Source organism: Monodelphis domestica, chromosome 4, assembly GCF_027887165.1.
Source record: "Monodelphis domestica isolate mMonDom1 chromosome 4, mMonDom1.pri, whole genome shotgun sequence".
Classification (NCBI taxonomy): Eukaryota; Metazoa; Chordata; class Mammalia; order Didelphimorphia; family Didelphidae; genus Monodelphis; species Monodelphis domestica.
The window spans coordinates 273,752,905-273,777,629 of NC_077230.1; positions in this window are offsets into that span (position 1 = coordinate 273,752,905).

A 24,725-nucleotide genomic window follows, 5' to 3' on the forward strand; every position below is an offset into this window, starting at 1 on the left:
GTTTAAAAAAATTATGGGACTTTGCTTAATTATTCTGTCTGATTCCAGGACAAGAGAATACAAAAAGAGCCATTGCACAGTGCCAAAGAAGCACAAAGCTAAACTGCATAGTGACAATTGAGCACAAGGTCAGAGGGACTGACCAATCCCAATGGGGTTGATGAAAGAAATTTTGGGCCATGACAAGAGGACTTGAACATGTTTGGGGCTTGAGGTTGCAGCTATTTAACATGTGTTAAAGGCAGGTCTTCCTTGTTCCACATTCTACCAAGTATCTCAAATTTGGCTCCTACCTGGCTCCTCTAATCTAGTCACTTTTCTGTCTTTCATAGTGTGGCAACTTTATGTAGTCCTGGCTACTGACTGGGTAAATGCTTAATTGCTTAAATAATTTTAATTGGGCCCTGATTCAAGGACGTGTTACAGATTTATTTTTCTTTTCCTTGGACATTTTTCCTTTACTTACACATAAGACATTGGTAGTCTATATTTCATCCAGAAATTATCTTTTTTTATTTGGATTTTTTGGATGCTTTTTATTTCTCTTGCCAATTGATTCATATACCTCATAACTCAGCCATCCATCCCTAAATGATCCCTGTGTTTTTCAATCACCCTCTTCAGGGGGGGAATGTATAATTATTATTATTTTACATTGCAAAGTTTAAATTCCTTTTGAGAAGTATTTTAGGTTTAGAAATATGCTACCTCTTCCAATCCAGAAAGTGAACTGCTTGGAGAAGATATCATGAAGATGTCTCCATAGACCACATACTGTACCAGAAGATCCAGAGTGAACTTTGAGATGTGGTGATTTGAACTGTGTGGGGTTTGAATGCATTTGTTTTGTATGCATACTCTTATGCTGAAAGGGACTGCTCCCTACCTGGGTTTTTGTCAATGCACCTAGCAATTACTGGTTTTGTTCTCTTTTTCTTCTTATCCTCAAATTATTGTAATTTCAAAGTTGGTATATTTACAAGACCCATCGGAGAGACTAGTCGTCCTCGGAACTCGGGGGGGGGGGGCGATGTAAAAAATGGAGATTTTGGACCCTAGACTTCAATCCCCAGAAGTTCTTGGTATTTTCCACAATTCCCTATAATCTCACCTGAGTCTCCACATGGGTGAGGGTGAGATCACAATTAGTATTTAACTGGCAGCAATGCCTCCCTCTCTCTTTTCCATTCCATTGCAATGATATAGTAGGTAAGCTAAGCGTGGGGATTCTGAAATTGGTTAATAAGCCATGGGCACATGGTTATTATTTTGTATCTTTGATTTCTAATAATCCTTAATAAACCTCAAAAATATAATATTTTTATTATTAGATATAATCTAATTTTTACATAACCAAGGGGGCAGCTGGGTAGCTCAGTGGATTAAGAGCCAGCCCTAGAGATGGGAGGTCCTAGGTTCAAATATGGCCTCAGACACTTTCTACCTGTGAGACCCTAGGCAAATCACTTAACTCCTATTGCCTAGCCCTTACCACTCTTCTGCCTTAGAACCAATTCATAGTATTCTAAAACAGAAGGTAAAGGTTTAGAAAAAAGTCATTAATGACATTAAATATTTTAAAAATAATTAATAATAAGAGCACAATAAGAGAAATATACAGTAAAACAATTAAAGATTTTCCTTCATTACCAGACTGTTGGCAAAGGAGACAAATTATGAAAATAAAGTTGGAATGGCTTTTGGAAGGTGGGTATCCCATTAAAATATTGGTGTAGATTAAACAAACAGTGAGAGAAAAAAAAGGTTTCTTGAGTGTCAAGGAAATCCTCACAGGCAGAGGTATTTTTCCTGCTACTTTAAAGGTACAACTCACTTTCCCAAAAGTACATAAAAATAAATCCAATTCTTATCTTTAAGGAGAAATAATCCTATGCAAATTGAGTATGGAAATAAGTATGTCTAAAATTCCATCTAAGAGAAAGTTCCAGATTGTAAGGAACCTTGAATTGTAGCGATTTCAATACTTCTTATCCTGAATTTACTCATCTTTTTCACAGCCTTAGCACTTCAGTTTCTATTAAGGAATAAATATTGCATTTGACTTCATAGGATTAATGAAAGATTTCCTATTGATAGTTTTATACTCTGCAGATGTTATTGTGCTGATTGCTTGAAGTATTGAAATACTATAGGGGTATTAATATTGATAAAAATCCATAGTAATTCCAGATAGATTGCTTAGTATATTGCACAGAACAAACTGGGTATTTAAAGAATACTTATAAAGAATACTACATTCTGTTGGATGAACAACATTTTTGAGTTATTTGATATATATTTCTATTTTGTGTAAGTTAATTTTGTTTATTTAACCCAACTTCTTTCTCATAAGGGATGATTTTGTGGGAGTGCAAAATGATTTGGAAGTGTAATAAAATTTAAAAAAGGTAATGGAATAAAAATTCATTTTTTATAATTTCTCCACACTATATCTCTAATACATACAATTTGTTCAGACACAATAGATAAATAGTGATGTGGATCAAGAATTGCTTAGGCAAAGGAAATTGGATTGCTTTGTATTTGAGAAATTGTACAATGTTTTCAGTAATCCCAAGTAGGTAATTTTTATAGATCCTGGCTTTTTTTCATACAAATATTGTTCTATTGATTTTTAAATGGATAAAAAATTAGAGAATTAGGAAATTTTATTTTACTTTTTTCAAAAAATAAGATGAATATTTTCTATTTTCCCTCTTTCATTGGTAAGGGGAATCCAATCCTTAATTGTTAATACTTGTATGTGTGTCACAGTTGATTATTTCTTCCCTTGTCCCCCTGTCATAGGAATAACACACAAAAAATCCTCTACCATTGCTGATTGATTTAGTCTAAATATCAACTAAGTAGATTGACTATTGTTCAACTATAAACAAATATACTTAACATTTTGAAATATGCTTTCCCCCTTAATATTGGAGGTTAGAAAGGACAGAGCAAAGCTTAGGATTAGAAGCAGTTAAGTGCCAAAAGACAAATTTGATCTCTTTCACCCTATGCCTTTGGTTGGTCACTGACTGAAAAAAAATCAAGATTTAGTTGAGGAATGGGTGACACTGGAAGATGACTTTTGGATAGTAGTTGGTCTTTGAATGAAAGGAATAGTCTCAGAGTCTCATTAGCTCAGTCTACTTTGTGTTGAAGTTCTTGGTAGTTAAGAAGATAGAGTTGAATCTTCTAAGAACTGTGGGAGTAGAAACACAGAAGAAAAACAACTTTCATCACATGGTTCCATGGGGATAAGATTAGGGACATATTTATAATATGGAACTAGATCTTGATCAATGACACATGTAAAACCCAGTGGAATTGCTTGTTGGCTATGGGAGTGGGGTGGGAGGAAGGGAGGGAAAGAACATGAATCATGTAATCATGGAAAAGTATTCTAAATAAATAAATTAATTAAACTTAAAAATATATATTAAAAAAAACAATAAAAACCATTCCCTTTCTTACCACTCCCATATCACTTGATCTACTGTAAAGAACAAAGTTATTGAGCAGGGGAAAACTCAATATGTACCTACAGTTCATCCCATCACTTAGTATCCAAAAAACAGAGCAGCCATGTAGCTAGTAGGAACAGATTGTTCACTATTATGAGTTATTAAGGTCCTGGACTACCAAGAGCAAAGCAGGCTTCATGTATCCTAACTTTTAGGAGCTTTTTTCTTTATTCCTTCTTAATTTATGTATGCCTTAAATGACCTGCAGCCTTAGAAAGTGGGGAGGTAGGTATTATTATCTCCATTATCTCCATTTTTAAAAGTGAGGAAATTGAACATCAGCTAGGTTAAATGACTTGCCTAGGCTCACATAAGTATATAACTGAGACAGGATTGAAACTTAGGTCTCCCTTACACAACTCTAGCCCTTTATTTATTGTGCTACCTACACAAAACATATCAATTACTATCTTTGAAGACTTGGACATATCAAATTTAGAATTAGAAACAGTTGTTTTGGAGTATTTGGGATGGACTAGAAGTAATGGATATGACCTGCAAAGAGGTCAGGTTTCAGTTTAGTATATGGAACTTCTGAGAAGCCATTTAGGGGGCATGCTAAGTGGCTCAGTGGATAGAGTGCCAGGTCTGGGAATGGGAGATCCTGGGTTCAAATAGAGCCTCAGAAACTTTCTAGCTATGTCACCCTGAGCAAGTCACTTAACCCTAATTGCCTGGACCTTACCAATCTTCTGCCTTGGAGCTGATACTCAATATCAATTATAAGAGAGAAGTAAGAGTTTAAAAAAAAACAGGTCAGTCCCTGACACTTAACTCATGGTGTGACCTTGGAGAAGTCACTTAAACTTTCAGTGCCCAAGACTAATGTTCTCAACATTATTTTCATAGTGTACCTATATGAATGAAATATTTTGTTTATAAATTATATGCATGAACTAAACTATGACTATGTTATAAAACATAAATAAAATAAATATTTAAATGGAAATGAAGGTGAAATAAAGAATTTATTACTATATAAAATCTTTTTCCTATTATTAATATATTATTTCTTTTTATTGAGAAAAAAGTGTAGTTATGTTTTATTAAAAAAAAAAAAGCTGGGTGTATGACCTGAGAGGACTGGCAGCATAGAGGTGAGACCTATCTAAATGGATAACAGTATTCACCAGGTCTTCTTCCTTGTCTCAAGACTCCTGAGAAAGAGAAGAGATGCTATTTTAACATGCACTGTTCTCTTATCTTTGAAACAAGGGGAGAAAATGCCATTCCATCATTCTGGGCCTCCTGCATGGTCACCTGCTACCCTAGAGAAGACGAAAACCACTTTCATCTAGCACAAGGCTCCTTCTTTGCAGGGAGGAGGTAGAAAACCATTTCATCAAGTCTCCAGCATGGTCTCTTGCCTTTGGAGAAGAAGAGCAATATCATTCTTCCAACTCAAACTGCCTGTGGTCTTGAGAGGATTCTATCCTGAGGACAATCTTCAATGGACAAAGAAAGCGTACATGAATTGATTTCTCCATTATTAATCATTCATAGTTATACTTTCCCCATCCTAGTGATTTGGAATTCAGGATGTTATTATTTAAACCTTGCTTTCCATCCTCCAGTGCTTGATCCCATATTCCACTGAACACTTAAAATTCCTGCTCCATTGCTAACTCACTTGCTTTCATCTTAAATCTTTCCCTTTCCTACACCTTTTGTCTTCTGGCTCTTTCTTACTATGATCTGGCTTTCTCCTGATGGCACAACTTCCCTCCCCCCCACCCAAAAACTACTAATTTATATGTTTTGGTAATGTATCAATTGAAGAATGGCTTTTTTTTTTGTGGTAAATTTGACTCAGTTCCCTAAATATCTTACAAATGAGACATTTATCAAAGAAAATTAATGGAAATATTTCCCCCAGTTTCCTTCTTTCCTTCTACTTTTTATCATATTGGTTTTGTTTGCATGAATCCTTTTAAATTTTATGTAGTCAAAATTATCCATTTTCCCTCCTGTGAATGAATATCTCTCTCTCTGTCTCTTTGTCTCTGTCTCTGTCTCTCTCAATTCTTGCCTTATCTGTATCTCTGACCAGCATTTTTTTCCATGCTCTACTAATTTGCTTATGATGTTACGTTTTATGTCTAAATCATGTACCCATTTTGAGTTTATTTTGGGACATGATATGAGATGTTCTTATACATAGTTTATGCCTGACTGCTGTCTAGTCTTCTCAGCAGTTTTTGTTAACTATTAAATATCTTGACTTGCTAGTTGTAATCTCTGGGTTTATCAAACAGTAGGTTACTTTTTATTTACTCCTCTATATTGTGTGCCTAATCTATTCCACTGACAAAATTCTATATTTTTTTACCCATTCCCAAATTGTCTTGATGATTACAACTTTGTAGTACAGTATGAGGCTTTGCACTGTTAAACTCCATTCCTTTCCATTTTTACTATTTCCTTGATAATCTTGAATTTTTATTCTTCTAAAGAAACTTTGTTAATATCATTTTCTAGCTCTATAAAGTGATCACTTGATAGTTTGAATTACATGTCACTGAATGGGTACATAGTGCTAGACATATAGTAGGTGTTTAATACATGTTTATTGAATTGAACTAATGCAATAAGCTAATTTAAGTATTATTGTCATTTTTATTATTGACTTAGTTTTTGAGGAAAGAGACTCATGTCTTTTTTGTTTTTTTGAGGTGGGGAAGAAGGAGGGCTAACTTGTGATTCTGTCACTAGATGATGGGGAGCTCTCAGTGAGACTTCCTCTCTGTACATAGTGAATTTCCTGGGGGCATTGACAGGTTAAATGACCTGTCCATATTCACACAACTTCTTTGTATTAGAGGCATTGAACCTAGATATTCCTGAATACAATGCTGGCCCTCTTTCTACTATTGCCTCTCTTGACTTTTGTGTAGTAGGAACTTAATAAATGTTTTTCAAATATTTTATTGTTAGGTAAAAGATGGGCAGTCCAAATGTTACACTATTATTTAAATAAATTAAAAAGACTGAGAAGACCCCCATCCTTCAAGTATATTGGGTAGAACCCTTTTGGAGGCTTATAAATGGATGAAGACAAGAATTAAAATGTATGAAAAGATATGGATAGGTTTCAATCTGTACTGGTACAAAGAATACTCACTGAGATGAAGGCATCACTATAGCAAAATAGCAAAGTATTTAAAGGAGAGAGAATTTCTTTATCAGGAAAGGCACTGTAAGGGCATTCTAAGTATGAGAAATAGCATGAGTAAAGGTACAGTAGTGTGGATAGGACATTAAGGATGATGGGAGTGGTAATGGCCCAGTTTGGCTGGAGATCAGAAGGAGTAGTATGAGGTAAGACTGCAAAAGTCTCACTTAGATAAGAAAACAATATTGCAAAGGACTTCAAATTCTGAACAAAGATGTTTGATTATTAATTTAAATATTCTGCAGTTGGGGTTGTTTTTGCCATTTTCAAACTGATAGGCCCTGAAGAACAAAGGAATACTTTTTCCTGCTAGGAAAGAAGAGAAACTGAAAAATACTCTAAACTTTTTCAGTCATACTATTCCCATACTTCTCATGCCTCTAAGGAGAATTCTTATTTTTATTTTCTTTTTACACCTCCCACCCCCAAATCCAGCCAAACACTACTCTCCCCTGATTGTGCTCTCTGAAATGACTATTCTATAGGCCACAAACTTCACTTCATCCCAAATCTTTTCCTCTCTGAATCGTTCTATCTTCTGCTTATTACTTAGTCTTCTATTCCCCTATAATACAGCCCTCCTGGCCATGTTTTCCAGTACTGGCTGCACCTTCACTCATTACCTCTGGATTACTGGTTGAGGCAAGGGAATTGGAATATTCTTTGTTACCATCTTCACTCAGTAGCTGTCCCTCCTTTGATTTTCATATTATTTATTTCTAGCACCTAATCAAAATTTTAGTAGTACCTATTTTCTCTATACCTTTTAAATCATTCACCTTTCTTCTTTGAAGAGTTTAGTAAATGACTCACAATTTTTCTCTCTTACTTAACTCCTATCCTTATACTAGTGGATAAATAATAATTTTTTTTCTGAAAAATTCTATCTATTCAGTACTCAACCTATTCACTTCCCATAACTTTCTCCTTCACCACTCACAAAGATGCACATAAATTTAATCTTGCCATCATACACAAATATATTGCATCCATGTTAAAGAATTATGAAATTCTTTTATCTAACCATTAACTTAATAACTTTTCATTTCTTCCTCTGCCTTTCCTTACCAAACCTTACTCTCTATCCACTCTGTGACCTCTAGTGTTTTGATCACTCAATTCTCTCCCAGGCCATCTTCCTTCTTCTAGATATTTTCTATTTTCCCCTCTTGATGGCTCACTGTCATTTTGTCTTTAGTCCCTAACTCTCTCAACATTTTGCCAATTGTGCCATGCCAAGCTCAGTCTTGGGCACTCCTACTTTTTCCCAATATGCTTTCACACATGAGATACTGAATGAATGTGGAGAACATGCCATCATCCTGACTGATTCCTTTATAAATATATTACAGCAACCTCAACTAGACCTTTGGTACTGCTAAGTGATCCTATTATACTTCCCTCATCATCCCAATATTCACTCTTCACAAAGGTTTTTATAAACCTTTTATAGCAAATCTGGGAGACATTATCCCATATAATCCATTCCTGGACTTACACTGAAAGAGGCAGAGAAAAGAGAGATCCAGATGGAATAACTTCTCCATATTATCCCTTGTCTGGCTTTTCTGGCAGGTGAGTCCAAAGATCTTAAAGAGAGGATGACAAGAGGATACTTGGGTGGGAAAAGGCACTGGGAACAGTTATCCTTCTGTCTCCAAGGGAGAGGAAGACAGGAGAAGGAAAGGCAAAACAAATGTTTTTTTTTTAAAATATATTTTATTTGATCATTTCCAAGCATTATTCGTTAAAGACATAGATCATTTTCTTTTCCTCCCCCCGACCCCCCATAGCCGACGCGTAAGTCCACTGGGCATTAGATGTTTTCTTGATTTGAACCCATTGCTTTGTTGATAGTATTTGCATTAGAGTGTTCATTTAGAGTCTCTCCTCTGTCATGTCCCCTCAACCTCTGGATTCAGGCAGTTGCTTTTTCTCGGTAAAACAAATGTTTTTAACTGGTTCTTCTCAGTGCTTCTTTCATAGGTACAATCATCCACCTCTGTTTTGATTTGGAGTACCTCTTATCCAAGTAGTAGAGGGTGTCCTGTTTGCCTTTCTTTCAGATATCCAACTCTTCTGTCCAAAGTGAGATTGAAAGTGGACAGATATATTCAGTCAATCTTTCAAGAAATATTTAGAGAGCCCTTTCTGTATGCCCAGCACTGTGCTACATTCCATGAGATATACAGAAATACAAATATGGGCCCAGACTTCAAGAAGTTACTAAGCTAATCAGGCAGATAACCTATTAAGTGGTGTCAGAATTCTTAGAATTTTATATTCTTAAGACTTTTGGATGTTAGAGATGTACGGGACTTTAGAAAGAAATATTCTTTCCAGTAGTCTTTTGGACTATTCTCCTATTCTCTTCTCTCTAGGTTTTCAGGACACCATTATGGTTTCCTTCGACCTATATGACCTCTCCTTCTCTGTCTTCTTTGCTAGATCCTCTTCCAGATCATGCCTTCTAACTATAGGTGTTCCTTAGGGTGTAGTCCTAAGCTCTCTTCTCTTCTCCCTCTATACTACTTCACTTAGTTATTTCATCACTTCCCATGGATTTAGTTACCTTTTCTGTGCTGATGATTCTTTTTTTTTTTTATAAACCCTTACCTTCTGTCTTGGAGTCAATACTGTATATTGGCTCCAAGGCAGAAGAGTGGTAAGGGCTAGGCAATGGGGGTCAAGTGACTTGCCCAGGGTCACACAGCTAGGAAGTGGCTGAGGCCGGATTTGAACCTAGGACCTCCCGTCTCTAGGCCTGGTTCTCAATCCACTGAGCTATCCAGCTGCCCCCCCCCCCCCATGCTGATGATTCTTAAATTTACCTGTTCTCTAAATTTACCTCAAATCTCTATTGATCTTCAATCTGTTATCTCCAACTGAATTTCAGAGATCTCAAACTAAATTTATGGTAGATATTATAACTCAATATATCCCAAACACAATTTATCTTTTCCCACTAAATTCTTCCTTCATTTATCTTTGCTATTACTGTAGAAGGTGACACTATCCTCCCAGTCCCTCAGACTTACCAATTAGAAATCATTTTGAATTTCCTGCTATCTCTTAATCCCTCTATATCCAATCTGTTTCCAAGATCTGTCCTTTTCACCTCTACATCTTTCAAACATGTACTCTTCTTTCCTTTGAACTGCTTCCATTCAAGTATAGGCCCTCACCTCACACCTTGATTATTGCAATAGCCTGCTGGTGGTCTGCCTGCCTCAAGTCTTTCTCCATCTTAATGCATTTTCCATTCAGCTGCCCAAGTGATTTCCCTAAAGTGCAGCTGCCACTTCCCTGCTCAATAAACTCCAGTGATTCTCTATTGCCTCCAGCATCAAACAACATCTTCTGACATTTACAGTACTTCATTAGCTAGCTCTCTCCTACTTTTCCAGTCTTCTTAAACTTTACTCCCCTCCATATACTCTTGGATTTATTGACATCAGCCTTCTTATTCTTCTATGGACAAAATTCTTCAACTCATAGCCCTAGGCATTTTCTCTGGCTATCCTCCATGCCTGGAATTCTTTCTCTCTGGATACCAGGTTCTCTGACTTTCAAGCCTTTCCAAATCCTCTTAATCCTAGAGCCATACCTCCTCTCTTAATGATTTCTTATTTATAATATATCTTTTTCTATTTTTATATATTTGTTATCTTATTTCCTCTATTAGGTTGTGATTTCCTTGAGCATAAGAAATGTCCTTTGTCTTTTTTTTTTTGCATCCCTAGCAGTGTCTGGTATATAGTAGACACTTAATATTTATTGATTAACTGACAAGGGGATAGACTTTAGCAGAAATCCATAATTCTCACTTGTTATTCAACTCTTTTTCACAATCTCACTTCTCCAACATCTATCTAGTCCCATACGGACCTCTCTGACTCCAATTTAACTAACATTTATTAAGTTTATTCTATGGACTACTTTGTCACTCTTTTGAATCCTAGGGATCCCATCTCAGAATGATATTTTATATTAATAAAATAAAATATCTAGTATTACAAATTAAAACAACCCCATTGAAATATGCCTGTCTATCCATTTATCTAAAAACAAATACATAGATTCCCTGAAATCTACTTATTTTACTTTTGGGGGTTCATAGATGCATATTTAAGAGCACATGTTCTCCATAAATGATACAAGGTAAAAGGCATGAGTGATGGTATTCACAGTGGATGGACCACATCCTTTTATTATTTTTTTTTGAAAATTTTATTTAATTAGATGATTTAGAATATTTTTCCATGGTTACAAGACTCATGTTCTTTTACTCTTTGTCCCACCCCCTTTCTGTATCTGATGTGTAATTCCACTGGGTTTAACATGTGTCATTGATCAAGACTTATTTCTATATTATTAATATTTACACTAGGGTGATCCTTTAGAGTCCAATTTTCCAGTCATAATCTCATTGACCCATGTGATCAAGCAGTTGTTTTTCTTGTGTTTCTTTTCCTACAGTTCTTCCTCTGGATGTGGATAGAGTTCTTTCTCATATGTCCCTCTGAAAAGTTCTGGATCATTGCATTACTTCTAGTAGAGAAGTCCATAACATTTTATTTTACCACAGTGTATCAGTCTCTGTGTACAATGTACTCTTGGTTCTGCTCCTTTCACTCTGCATCAATTCCTGGAGGCCATTCCAGTTCACATGGAATTTCTTCAGTTTATTATTCCTTTGAGCACAATAGTATTTCATCACCAGCATATACCACAATTTGTTTAGCCATTCCCCAATTGGAGAGCATTCCCTCATTTCCAATTTTTTTTTTTGCCACCACAAACAGTGTGGCTAGGAATATTCTTGTACAAGTCTTTTTTCCTTATTATCTCTTTGGGGAACAAACCCAGCAGTGCTATGGCTGGATCAAAGGGCAGACAGTCTTTTAGTGTCCTTTGGACATAGTTCCAAATTGTGTCCCAAAATGGTTGCATCAATTCATAACTCTACCAGCAATGAATTAAAGTCCAAATTTTGCCACATGCCCTAAAACACTCATTATTTTCCATTGCTGTCATGTTAGCCAATCTGCTAGGTGTGAGGTGATACCTCAGAATTGTTTTGATTTGCATTTCTCTGATTATAAAAGATATAAAACATTTTTATATGTTCTTATTAATAGTTTTGATTTCTTTATCTGAAAATTGCCTATTCATGTCCCTTGCCCATTTATCAGTTGGGGAATGGCTTGATTTTTTTGTATATTTGATTTAGTTCCTTATAAATTTGAGTGATTAGACCTTCGTCAGATGTTTTTGTAATGAAGATTGTTTCCCAAATTGTTGCTTTCCTTCTGATTTTGATTGCATTGGTTTTGTTTGTACAAAACCTTTTTAATTTAATGTAATCAAAGTTATTGATTTTGCATTATGTAATTTTTTCTAACTCTTGCTTGGTCTTAAAATCTTTCCATTTGCAAATATTTGACAAGAATACTATTCTGTGTTCACCTAATTTACTCATTGTTTCCTTCTTTATGTTCAAGTCATTCACCCATTCTGAGTTTATCTTGGTGTAGGGTATAAGATGTTGATCTAAACCTAATCTCTCCCATACTGTTTTCCAGTTTCCCCAGCAGTTTTTGTCAGGTAGTGGATTTGTGTCCCAAAAGTTGTGATCTTTGGGTTTATCATAGACTGTGTTGGTGAGGTTATTACCCCAAGTCTATTCCACTGATGCTCCTTTCTGTCTCTTAGCCAGTACCAATTTGTTTTGATGGCCACTGCTTTATAGTATACTTTGAGATCTGGGACTGCAAGGCCACCTTCCTTTGCATTTTTTTTTCATGATTTCCCTGGATATCCTTGATCTTTTGTTCTTCTAAATGAACTTTGTTATGTTTTCTTCTAATTCAGTAAAAAAGTTTTTTGGTAGTTTTATGGGTATGGCACTAAATAAGTAAATTAGTTTGGGCAGGATTGTTATTGTTATTATGTTAGCTCGTCCTACCCATGAGCAGTGGATGTTTTTCCAATTGTTTAGATCTAGTTTTACTTGTGTGGAGAGTGTTTTGTAGTTGTGTTCAAATAGTTCCTGTGTTTTTCTTAGCACATAGATGCCTAAATATTTTATATTGTTTATGGTGATTTAAAATGGAATTTCTCTTTCTAACTCTTGCTGATGGGATGAGTTTGAAGTATATAGAAATGCTGATGATTTATGTGAGTTTAGTTTGTATTCTGCAACTTTGCTAAAGTTGTTGATTATTTCCATTATCTTTTTAGTTGATTCTCTAGGATTCTTTAAGTAGACCATCATATCATCTGCAAAGAGTAATAGCTTGATCTCCTCATTACATATTTCAATACCTTATTTTCTTTTTTTTCTCTAATTGCTACTGCTAGTGTTTTTAGTACAATGTTAAATAATAAAGTGTAGTAGAGGTGGGCCTCCTCTTCCCCTTGTTTGTCTTTGTTTCAGACAAAGATGTGGATCAACCTTTACCCATCCCGGGACCAAGGTTGGAACAGTAAACACGAAGGAAGCACGATAACATTTATGAAAAGCAAATTGTGATAAGGTGGGCGCCTCTTCCCCTTGTTTGCCCCTCTTCCCCTTTTTTTTGGATTTGCATTAGACGAAGATGTGGATTAACCTTTGAACACCTGCCTATCCCTGGTGTAATGGCAGAAATTTTAGGCTTCTGGGAGAGGTTACAAAAGCACTGTAATGGTTACAAATGTGGCTACAGGATTTATGTAATATTGAACAATGGCCACCAAGGAATTTACTTATGAAATTCCTAAAATGAAACACTCAAGTCAGAATGGAGTTTATGGAGGTTTAATCACACTGGGAGTAGGGAAAGGAGAGGGAGAGAAGGAGAGAAGAGAAAAGGGAAAGGGGCTACTCAACCTCTGACCAAGGCAGAGGGAGTTTAGGCCCAAAGGGCCAAGGTGGAAAGAATCAGTCCTTAACTCACGTGAGTGATCTGAAGGAAAGCTGTCTGCGGGCGTCCTCCCTGTCCAAGCTCCTAACACCCACTGGCGTCTAGCTCTCTCCACAGAAAGTCAGCGAATTCCAGAGGCTGTTCCCTACCTCACTTCCTGTGTCTCACAAATGCCAATGGTTGGCTCTAGCTTGGCTTAGGACAGCCCAGGTGGGCAGTTAGTTATTTCTGATTTGTCATTGACTAGCACATGCCCGTGTAGTGTGGGTTTGCACAATTTTTGGGTGCTAGACCAAGATGGAGACTTTTTAAAATTCACACTGGACCAAGGTTAGGGTTTCTGGAATGTAAAGTCATAAATTCCTGTGGGTTTTGTCTAAGTAGTCTTTGCCTATAAAAGTTCTGTGTAAAGCAAATAAATTTGGCACTATTTCTCTCTTTCATATAGTGTCCATTCTTTCTTTTGTTACTCTTCATTTTTCTTTACCCCAAGTAGGATCTCACAGGATTGGCCGACCCTGAGGAGGAGTCTTACAATAAAGGTCATAATGGGCATCCTTGTTTCACTCCTGATCTTATTGGGAATGCTTCTAATTTATCCCCATTGCAGATGATGTTTGCTGATGGTTTTAGATATATACTGTTTATTATTTTTAGAAAAGGCCCTTCTATTCCTGTGCTTTCTAGTGTTTTTAATAGGAATGAATGTTGTATTTTGTCAAAGGTTTTTTCTGCATCTATTGAAATAATCATGTTATTTCTGTTCATTTGGTTGTTGATATGGTCAATTATGTGGATGATTTTCCTAATATTAAACCATCCTTGAATTCCGGTATAAATCCTACTTGACCATAAAGAACAACCCTCTTGATAACTTGCTGGAATGTTTTCTGCTAGTATTCTATTTAAGATTTTTTGCATCTATGTTCAATAAAGAGATTGGCCTATAGTTTTCTTTCTCTGTTTTTGGTCTACCTGGCTTTGGAATCAGTACCATATTTGTGTCGTAAAAGGAATTTGGTAGAACTCCTTCTTTGCTTATTATGTCGAATAGTTTGTATGGTATTGGGATTAATTGTTCTTTGAATTTTTGATAGAATTCACTTGTGAATCCATCAGGCCCTGGGAATTTTTTCTTAGGGAGTTCTTTGAGGGCTTGTTCAATTTCTTTTTCCAATACAGGGTTATTTAAGTATTTTATTTCTTCTGTTAATTCAGGCAATTTATATTTTTGTACCTATTCCTCCATATCACCTAGATTGGCATATAATTGGGCAAAATAATGTTTAATGATTGCCTTAATTTCCTCTTCATTAGAGGCGAGGTCTCCCTTTTCATCCTGGATACTGTCAATTTGGATTTCCTCTTTCTTTTTTTTTTTTAATTAGATTGACCAGTACTTTGTCTATTTTATTTGTTTTATTTCCCCCAAAGTACCAGCTTCTAGTCTTGTTTATTAACTCAATAGTTCTTTTATTTTCAATTTTATTAATTTCTCCTTTAATTTTTAGAATCTCTAATTTAGTTTTCATCTGGGGATTTTTGATTTGTTCACTTTCTAGTTTTTTAATTTGCATGCCCAATTCATTGATCTCTGTCTTCTCTAATGTGTTAATATATGAAATTCAAGGATATAAATTTCCCCCTAAGTACTGATTTGACTGCATCCCATAAATTTTGAAAGAATGTCTCATCATTGTCATTTTCTTCAATGAAATTATTTTTTCTATGATTTGTTCTTTAACCAGTTTTGGAGAATTGTATTATTTAATTTCCAATTAATTTTTGATTTGCCTTTTCATGTACCCTTTTTATTGCATTGTGATCTGAAAAGGTTGCATTTATTATTTCTGCTCCTTTGCACTTGTTTGCCATGTTTTTATGCCCTAGTACATGGTCAATCTTTGTGAATGTACCATGTGCTCCTGAAAAGAAGGTGCATTCCTTTTTGTCCCTATTTATTTTTCTCCATATATCTACTAACTCTAATTTTTCTAAGATTTCATTCAGTTCTCTTACTTCTTTCTTATTTATTTTTTGGTTTGATTTATCTAGTTCTGATAGAGGAAAGTTCAGGTCTCCCATTAGTATAGTTTTTCTATTTCATCTTTCAGCTCCTCTAGTTTCTCCTTTAGAAATTTGGATGCTATGCCATTTGGTGTATATATGTTGAGTACTGATATTTCCTCATTGTCTATACTGTCTTTTATCAGGATGTAGTTTTCTTCCCTCTCTCTTTTAACTAGATCTATTTTTACTTTGGCTTTGTCAGAGATCATGATTGAGACTTCTGCCTTCTTTTTATCAGTTGATGCCCAATAGATTTTGCTCAATCCACTTACTTCTCCCCTATGTGTATCTACCTTCCTCATGTGTGTTTCTTGTAGCCAATATATGGTAGGATTTTAGTTTCTAAACCACTCTGCTATTTGCTTCTGCTTTATGGGTGAGTTTATCCCATTCACATTCAAAGTTATGATTACTACCTGTGTATTCCCCAACATTTTGATTTTCTCTCCTTGTCCTGCCCTTTCCTCTTTCATTATTTCCTTCTACATCAGTGTTCTGTTTTTAATCAGTCCCTCTAATCGCCACTCTTATTTTACTTTCCTTTCTCCCCCCTTTCTTCATATTCCTCTGTTATTTTTCTCTTTGGGTCTTTTTAAGCTACCCCTCACACTCCTCCCCGCCCTTGTATTGTTTCCCTTCCCACCCTCCCTTTCTGCCCCATCCCTTTTTTAAACCCTTTTATTTTTTAGGGTCTATTAAATTCCCTTCCCCCTCTCTTTCCCTCCAATTTTAAAACTCTCCTCCTTACTCCTCCCTTAGTTTCCCCCTCTCAACTTCCCTATAGGGTAAGATAGAGTTCAATACCCTAATGGATTTGATGCTTTTCCCTCTCAGAATTGATTCCACTGAGAGTAAGTTCTGAGTATTACCTTTTAGCACTCTCTTCCTCTCCTTCTTATGGTTGTATTCTTACCCTCCCACTCCCATGTGCCTTTTTGTGTACTATAAATTATCCTAATTTTCTTATTCCTTCAAGTTTCTCTTAGTGATATCTTCTCTACCCCCATTCCTTTCTTTCTTCTTTTTTTTAATATGATTTTAAACCACTTAGTACCCCAATCTCTACCTATGGAAAATTCTAACTACTATAATAGTGAGTATAATTTTTGACAGTTAAAATAACATTTTTTCAGATAGGAATATAAACAGTTTGGCCTTATTAAGACCCCTATAGAACAAAAAAAGACCCCTCTCATTCTTATTTACCTTTTCATGTTTCTCTTGGTTTTTGTATTTCGATGTCAAATTTTCTGTTTAGTTCTGTTTTTTTCTTTACAAAGATTTGGAAGTCTTCTATTTTTTGAATGCCCTTACTTTCCCCTGGAAGTATATAGTCAATTTTGATGGGTAGATGATACTTGGTTGTAGACCCAATTCTCTTTCCTTTCTGAATATCATATTCCAAGCCTTGTTGTCTTTTAGTGTGTAGGCTGCCAGATCCTGTGTAATCCTGATTGGTACTCCTTGATATCTGAATTGTGTCTTTTTTGCTTCTTGTAATATTTTCTCTTTAGCTTGGAAGCTCTTGAATTTGGCAATTACATTCCTGGGGGTTGTCTTTTGAGGAATTAATGTGGCAGGTGATCTATGGAATCTTTCAATGTTTATTTTGCCCTCTTGTTGCAGAACCTCAGAGCAGTTTTCTTGGATAATTTCTTAAAGTATGGTGTCAAGGTTTCTGTTTGTTTCTATGTTTTCAGGTAGGCCTATGATTCTCAAATTGTCTCTCCAAGATCTATTTTCAAGGTCAACCACCCTCTTAATGAGATATTTTGTGTTGCCTTCTAATTTGTCATTCTTTTGACTTTGCTTTTTTAATTTTTGTTGTCTTCTGAGATCATTGGCTTCTATTTGCCCAATTCTAGTTTTTAATGACTGGTTTTCAGCTAAGATCTTTTGATTTTCTTTTTCAGTTTGATTCTAGCAGGTCATTTCTGGTCTTTAATATACTTATTATTTCATTTGATTTCTGGGCTTCAATTTCTAAGGGGAAGATCCTGTTTTTTAAACTATTATTTTCTTTTTGGACTATTTCCCACTTTTCTTGCCACATCTCTTCCATTTTTCTGACAATCTTGGATTTAAAATCTTCAAGAACTTATGACCAGTTTCCTCTATTTTGTCCAAAGGTTTGGGTGTGTTTAATTGTTTGTAATATTCTGCTGTCTCTTCTTTAGTGTAGGTTTTGTTCTGCATAAAAATTATCAAGGGTCAAAGGTTTTTTTTTTTTTTTTGGTGTTTGTGGATTTTAGTTCCTGGAAGTTGGTGGCCATTGCCTTGTTCCTTCCTGGTCAGATGTCTAAGTGAGCAATGTGGGTGATCTTTGTATTGGGCTCTGGAGAGGATATTTTTCCCAGTCCTCAGCAGTGTCCAGCTGCTCTTAGTGGCAGATCCAGTCCTTAAGAACTAATAGATTGCCTCATAGAGGTTTGGGTGTGGAGTGTAGGCAAGTCTCTGTATTGAGCACTTGAGAGGTTTGTACCCACAGGCTGTTTTTTGGGTCTCTGTGGTATTTTGCTGTGAGTTGCCCCCTCTACTTAAGCTCTGCACCTTATCTCCACGGTTCCTCAGCCTCTTGGGGTCCCTAGTCCTGTTGTTCTTAAAGGCAGGTCCAGTCCCTCAGAACTTAAAGATTGTCTGGAAGAGGTCTTGGTGTGGAGTGTAGGCAAGACTCTATTGAGAACTGAAGAGGTTTTAGCCTGAGGGCTTTTTTTGGTTCTCTGTGGTGTTTTGCTGTCAGTCACCCCTTCTCCCCAGCTCTTCACCCTAACTCAACATTTCCTCAGCCTCTCAGTGTTCCAAGTCTAGTTTCTCTTAGGGGTAAGTCTGTATTGAACTCAGCCAGTTTCCCTTCTAGAACTTAGGAGTTTGTCCCATGCTTGCTCAGACTCTGGAAAGGTAGGTGAAGTGGGGAGGGGTGATGAGCTTGCCCCTTTGTGGGGGAAATTTCACCCCCTTTTAGCATGGAAATGCCCTAACTTTGTCTACCTTCTGTGCTGTGCCCTACTGTGGAACTCCTTTGCTCAGTTGATTTTGGTTTTGTCATTTTGAGGCACTCTGTCTTGATTGGTGGAGAGAAGTAGAGTCCTGCTTCTACCCTGGAACCATCTTGACCTAGAAGTCTGACCACATCCTTTTATATGCTTGATAACACAGCTATTGCCTGAGCTTTGGGTGAACAAGAATTTGTTCAGTTCCCCAAACTCCAAAGTAGAATAGAACCAAAGTAATTATCTGAAGAATTTAGGACATGGTAAAATCTTAACACTTAATATTATTTGGAGACTATACATTAATTCATAATTATTTATTAAATAGTGAAAGCAGGTTGGAGAACCCAAGGGCACATAATCAAATGGTCAGTCATCTAGATAACCTGAGCTTGTTGCTTACTACATATCCACTTCACTCCTGCTGCTTTTTTGCCAAGTGAGGGGAAACTTCCTTGATCTCTAACTTATACTCTGGTGATACTACTTTTCTGGGACTCTCTGACTGGACAGTTTAAACATTCTTTTTTGTTTATAACTAATTTATTATTGATTCATTGGTTCTATTGATATATCAAGATTTCTCATGATCAGTTGGGTGGGGTGGGCCCCCACCTTCACTAGCATACCAAGAAACTTAATCTTTCTTTTACCTTCCCTTTTGTATATGTTCTCCTTTGCTCTTGCATCAAGTCTTCTAAGTAAAGAATGGATATATTCTTCCCTAGTAGATTAAATGTCTCTTGATCAGAAATTGTATTGAAACCCAGGTGTCTCTTTAACTCCAGAGCCAAGAATTTATCCATTCTGCTGTGCTTCTTTGCTAAATAGATGATTAGCATAGTTTTTAGCCTTAGTCATCTCTCAGAAAATAGAGTACCCTTGGGTCCTTTTTTTGCCTGGCAGGCCCATAAGTTAACTACAGAAGGCTGGCCTCCTGAAGGCTGGGATTCTAGGAAACTGGTTGCCTTCCTCCTTCTTGATGATGCCTGGAAACCCTCCTTTCAATCCTATGCCATCAGAGAATCTGAGGTTCCCTGAATTTTGAGGGTCTTCCCTCATCCCGCTTAGGAAAATCTTCATACTCCTTGCTGCTACATCCTGACTGGACAGTTTTGACCTTAATTTGGATCAGATGCCAGTCTTCTGGAATCATGTGGGACAAGAGGCAAACATCATCCTTATAAAGAAAAGCCCCTGCTTCTGACCTCAACCCAATCAAAGGATGGGAGGGGGGAAGGGGGACCAAAATGTATTTTCAAAACTTTCCTTTTAGGAAGGAAAGAGGGGTATAGATTTGTGTTAAATTTACCCAGAATATGCCAACAAGGAATACTACCAAAATTTCTCTCAAGGTGAAATATTTCTGTGGGTCTATTGTATTTATTTTCTTATCTGCTTAGTACTCCTAAGCTACCTTATAACTAACTCTTGTAGGTTGTCTATGGTACCTTTTATCAAGATTCAATTTCCTCCTTTTTCTCTTTTAATTAGATCTATTTCTGCTTTAGCTTTATCTGAATATGATGGCATATATAGAAAAATCTAGAGATTAAACTAAAAAAATTAGTTGAGACTATCAACAACTTTAATGAAGTAGCAGGATATTTAATAAACCCACATAAATCTTCAGTATTTCAATGTATCATCAACAAAATTCTAGAAGAGATTACCCATTTAAAATAACTACAGATAGGATAAAATACTTAGGAGTATACTTACCAAAAGAAACCCAGAAGTACATGAACATAATTATAAAATGCTTTTAATGCAAATTAAATCATTTAAATAATTGGAGAAATATTAATTGTTTATGGGTGGGAAGACCAATAAAATTAAAATGAAAATCCTACCTAAACTAATCTACCTATTCAATGCCATTCCAACCAAATTACCAATTTTTTTATTGGACTAGAATAAAAAAGAGTTAAGAATATAAAATTAATTAATAAAAAAACTTATAAAGGAAGGAGATCTAGCAGTACCAGATTTTAGAGTGCTTTATGAAGAAATAATTATCTAAGCTCTCTGGTACAGGTTAAGAAATAGAAAAGTAGATCAGTGGATCAGAACAGACATATAACAAGCAGTTATAAAAGATTATAGTAGCCTTGTGTTTGACAGGGGTAAAGATCCACGCTTTGGGGAAAAGAACTCAATATTCTTGGTAAAATTTTTGGGAAAACTGGAAAGCAGTCTGGCAATAAGTAGATATAGACTATTATCTCACTTCATTTGCCAAGAGAAAATCAAAATGGATACATGACCTAGACATAAATGAGATATTATAAGCAAATTAGAAGAACAGGGACAATAGGGCAGCCACATGGCTCATTAGATAGAAAGGCCAAGTGATGGGAGGTCCTAGGTTCAAATCTCACCTCAGATACTTCTCAACTGTTACTGTTCACAAGTCACTTAACCTCAATTGTCTAGCTCTTATAGTATTGATTCTAAGAGAGAAGATAAGGATTTTAGAAAAAAAGAGAAAATATGCATTGTATAAAGATGGTGGAATAAGAAAGATTACTTCACTCTCCAAATACCTCCACAAATAATCTGAGTAAACTTTAAAATAGCAAAAATCATTGAGTTGGGGAGAAAACAATTGGTTATTGTAGGATAAGCTTGGGAAGATGCTGGGAAAGTTCTTGGTGGCAAACTGATGATCAAATAAACGGACAACAGGACCTACAAGCAGCTGTGTAAATTGCAGTCTCAACTTCAGAACCTTTGACTGTGGGGACTGAGATAACATTGTGGGATCTATATGTGCTGACTAGATATTATATCAAATTGTGGCAGAACCCTGAGAGATTCCTAACTATGTCTCCAGGATAGAGGTGTAAGAAGACACTTAAAGCCTCTAAAGAAACAGCAGGGTGTCAGAGTGTTAAAAGTAATAACATTTCTGGTGACCCTGTAATATGGAAATTAGAACCAAGAAGTCAAAGACCCCCACAGAACTTAAAAAATAATAATAATAAACTGAAACCAGGAATGTTTTCTCCCATATAGAGGATGAACCTGAAACCAGAATAAAATTCCCAATCAAGAAATAAGCTGCCAAAAAACAAACAAACAAACAAAAAAACCCAACAACAACAACAACAACAACAACAACAACAACAACAACAACAAAAAACGATTAAGCAAAAGAGAAAGAACCCAAACATTGATAGTTACTTTAGGCATAAAGAAGAGCAGACTTCAAATTTAGAAGACAGTGAAATTAAAACATTCACTTTGAAAATTCCAAAGAAAAGTGGAAGAAGTTGGAAAAGAGTTCTGGGAAAAGTTTTAAAAAGATTTTTAAGGAGAGATTGAGGAAAAATTAGGAAAAAATAAAATTAATGTGAATAGACATAGAAAATTATGAAAGAAAGGTCAATAAATTTGAAAGAAATCTAAAAATGCATTAAATAATTCATTAAATTTTAGAATTTGGCAAAAGAAAGCCATCAACTTCCTAAAACAACAAGAAATAATAAACTAAATTTAAAAAATGAAAAAACTAAGAAAAGAGGAAGCATCTTATTACAAAAGCAACTGACCTAGAAAACAAATTAAGAAGAGCCAATATAAGAATTCTTGTACTACCTGAAAGTTATGATAAATAAATGGCTTAAACAGTATTCACCAAGAAATTAATAATGCAAATTGCCCCAAAGTTTTGGAATGAAAAGATGAAGTAGAAATTGAAAGAATCTCTACCTGCAAGAGATTCAACTCAGAAATTCACAGAAACATTATAGCTAAGCGTTGTAACTCCCAAGTTAAGGAGAAAATGCTACAATCAACTAGAAAGAAACAATTTATATCTTATGGAGCTACAATAAAGATTCACAAGATTTAGCAGTTTCTATATTAAAATAATGAAGAGCATAGAATACAATATTTTGAAGAGAAAAGAAGCTGAGTTTACAAACAAGAATAACGTATCCAGCAAAGCTGAATATCAATATCCAAGAAAAAAATGACTAATGAAATAAAAGACTTTAAAATATTCTTATAGAACAATCCACAATTGAATAGAAAATTTGATCTACAAAAATGAGAAGTATAAGAAGATAACATGAAAAGACCAACTATAAAGAATTTAATGAGGTAAAACTTTGTACATCTCATAAGGGAAAATGAAATATCTAACCCCTAAGAATGATATCACTAATTGAATGGTTTAAAGCATACTATTAGAGAATAAAATTAATTAATTACTAATTATTAATAAAAATTAATTGGAAAGGATGCAGCTAGGAGGTTCAGTGGATAGAGAGTCAGGTCAACAGACAGAAGATTCTGGGTTCAAATCTGGTCTCAGCTACTTCCTAGCTATGTGACCCATGGCAATCTACTTAACCCCAAATTGCCTAACCCTTCCTGCTCTTCTGCCTTGGAACCATGTTACGGTCAAAAGAGTGTTTGCCTTAAACTGTGACCATGAAAATATGGTTTCAAACAAAAAATATAGTGGTCGCCATGGGAAAATTCCCAAATATTAAATATACCCAAGTCAGCTGGATTTTATAGAGATTTTAATTACTACAAATGAGGAATTAAAGAAAGGGAGAGAGAGAAAAAGGAAATAATGAGAAAAGGGCTAGATCAGCCTAGGCCAGCCTAGGCCAGCTTAGACTGAAGCCCTAAGAGAGAGATCAGTCAGTATCAACTCACCACAGTATTTGTCCAAAGCAAGATTTTAGTTTTCAGAGAGACACCAGTTCAGCTTCAGCTAGCTCAATTAAGTTCAGCCACCAAGCCCTTCAAGGCAGCTTTGGCCAACTGCCTCCTCCAATTCAGCTTTTCCCAGCTGAATCTCCAGCTGAATCCCTCAGGGCCCTTTCTGAGCTCCTTTTAAGGTGAATTTTCTCCTATGTCACCTCCCCTAAATTCTTACATCTACCAACCACAGTAGATGTTTTCCAAAGGACAGACCATTCTTAATTAACACCTGAGTAGACTAAACTTTTAGTAATTCACACCTGAGTAGACTAAAACCTCTGACTAAGTTCTCACCTCTTTGCCCTTTGCAAGTTTACAAGTTGCCTGACCTTTATAGGTACTTAGCACCCTTTTGTATTAGATCTAAAAACAGGCACAGCTTAAGGGCTTTTGCCTTACTATAAGTATGGGTTAAGTACTTTTCATTGTTCAGCAAGGAGTTTACAACTTTATCTTCCCCTAAGGCATGCTTAAGTATGGGTGAAGTAGAGTTCTCACATTCCTGATCTAAGTCCCTTCATTGTTTAAAATGGGGAATGGTCTTAACGAAGTGTTCTGAAGTAGGGTCTGAGAATTTTTAAGATTCACAACCAATATCCAGTATTGATACTAAAAGGGCTTAAAATTAATTGGAGACTAAATAACTTAATCTTAAGAATGAGTGGATTAAAGAACAAATCATTGAAACAATAATTTTGTTTAAGAAAATAATAATAATAAGACATCATACCAAGACTTATGGAACACAGCAAAACAGCAATTAGTGGAAAATTTATATCTCTAAGTACTTATATCAGTAAAATTGGGAAAGAACAAATAAGTGAATTGGGTATACAATTGAAAAAAAAAACTAGGAAAAGAACAAATTAAATATCACCAACTAAATACTCAATTGCTAATCTTACAAATTAAAGGTGAGTTTAACAAAGCTAAATATAAGAAAACCATTAAATTAATGGTTTAATCATAAAAAACTAGTTGGTTTTATGAAAAAGAAATAAATAAACCATTGGTTAATATGATTTTTAAAAAGAGAAGAAAAAACAAATCACTAGCATCAAAATTTAAAAGAGTGAATTTACTGCCAATGAAGATGAAAACAAAGCAATTATTAGGTGCTATTTTATTCAATTTTATGCCAATAAATAGAACAATTTAAGTGAAATGCAAGCATACTTAAAAATATGTTATCTACATTAACAGAGGAAGAAATAGAATATCTGATTAAACCTATTTTAGAAAAAGAAATTGAACAGGCTATAAATTAACTTCCTAAGAAAAAAGCACCAGATCAGATAGATTTATACATGAATTTTACCAAAAATTTAAAGATCAT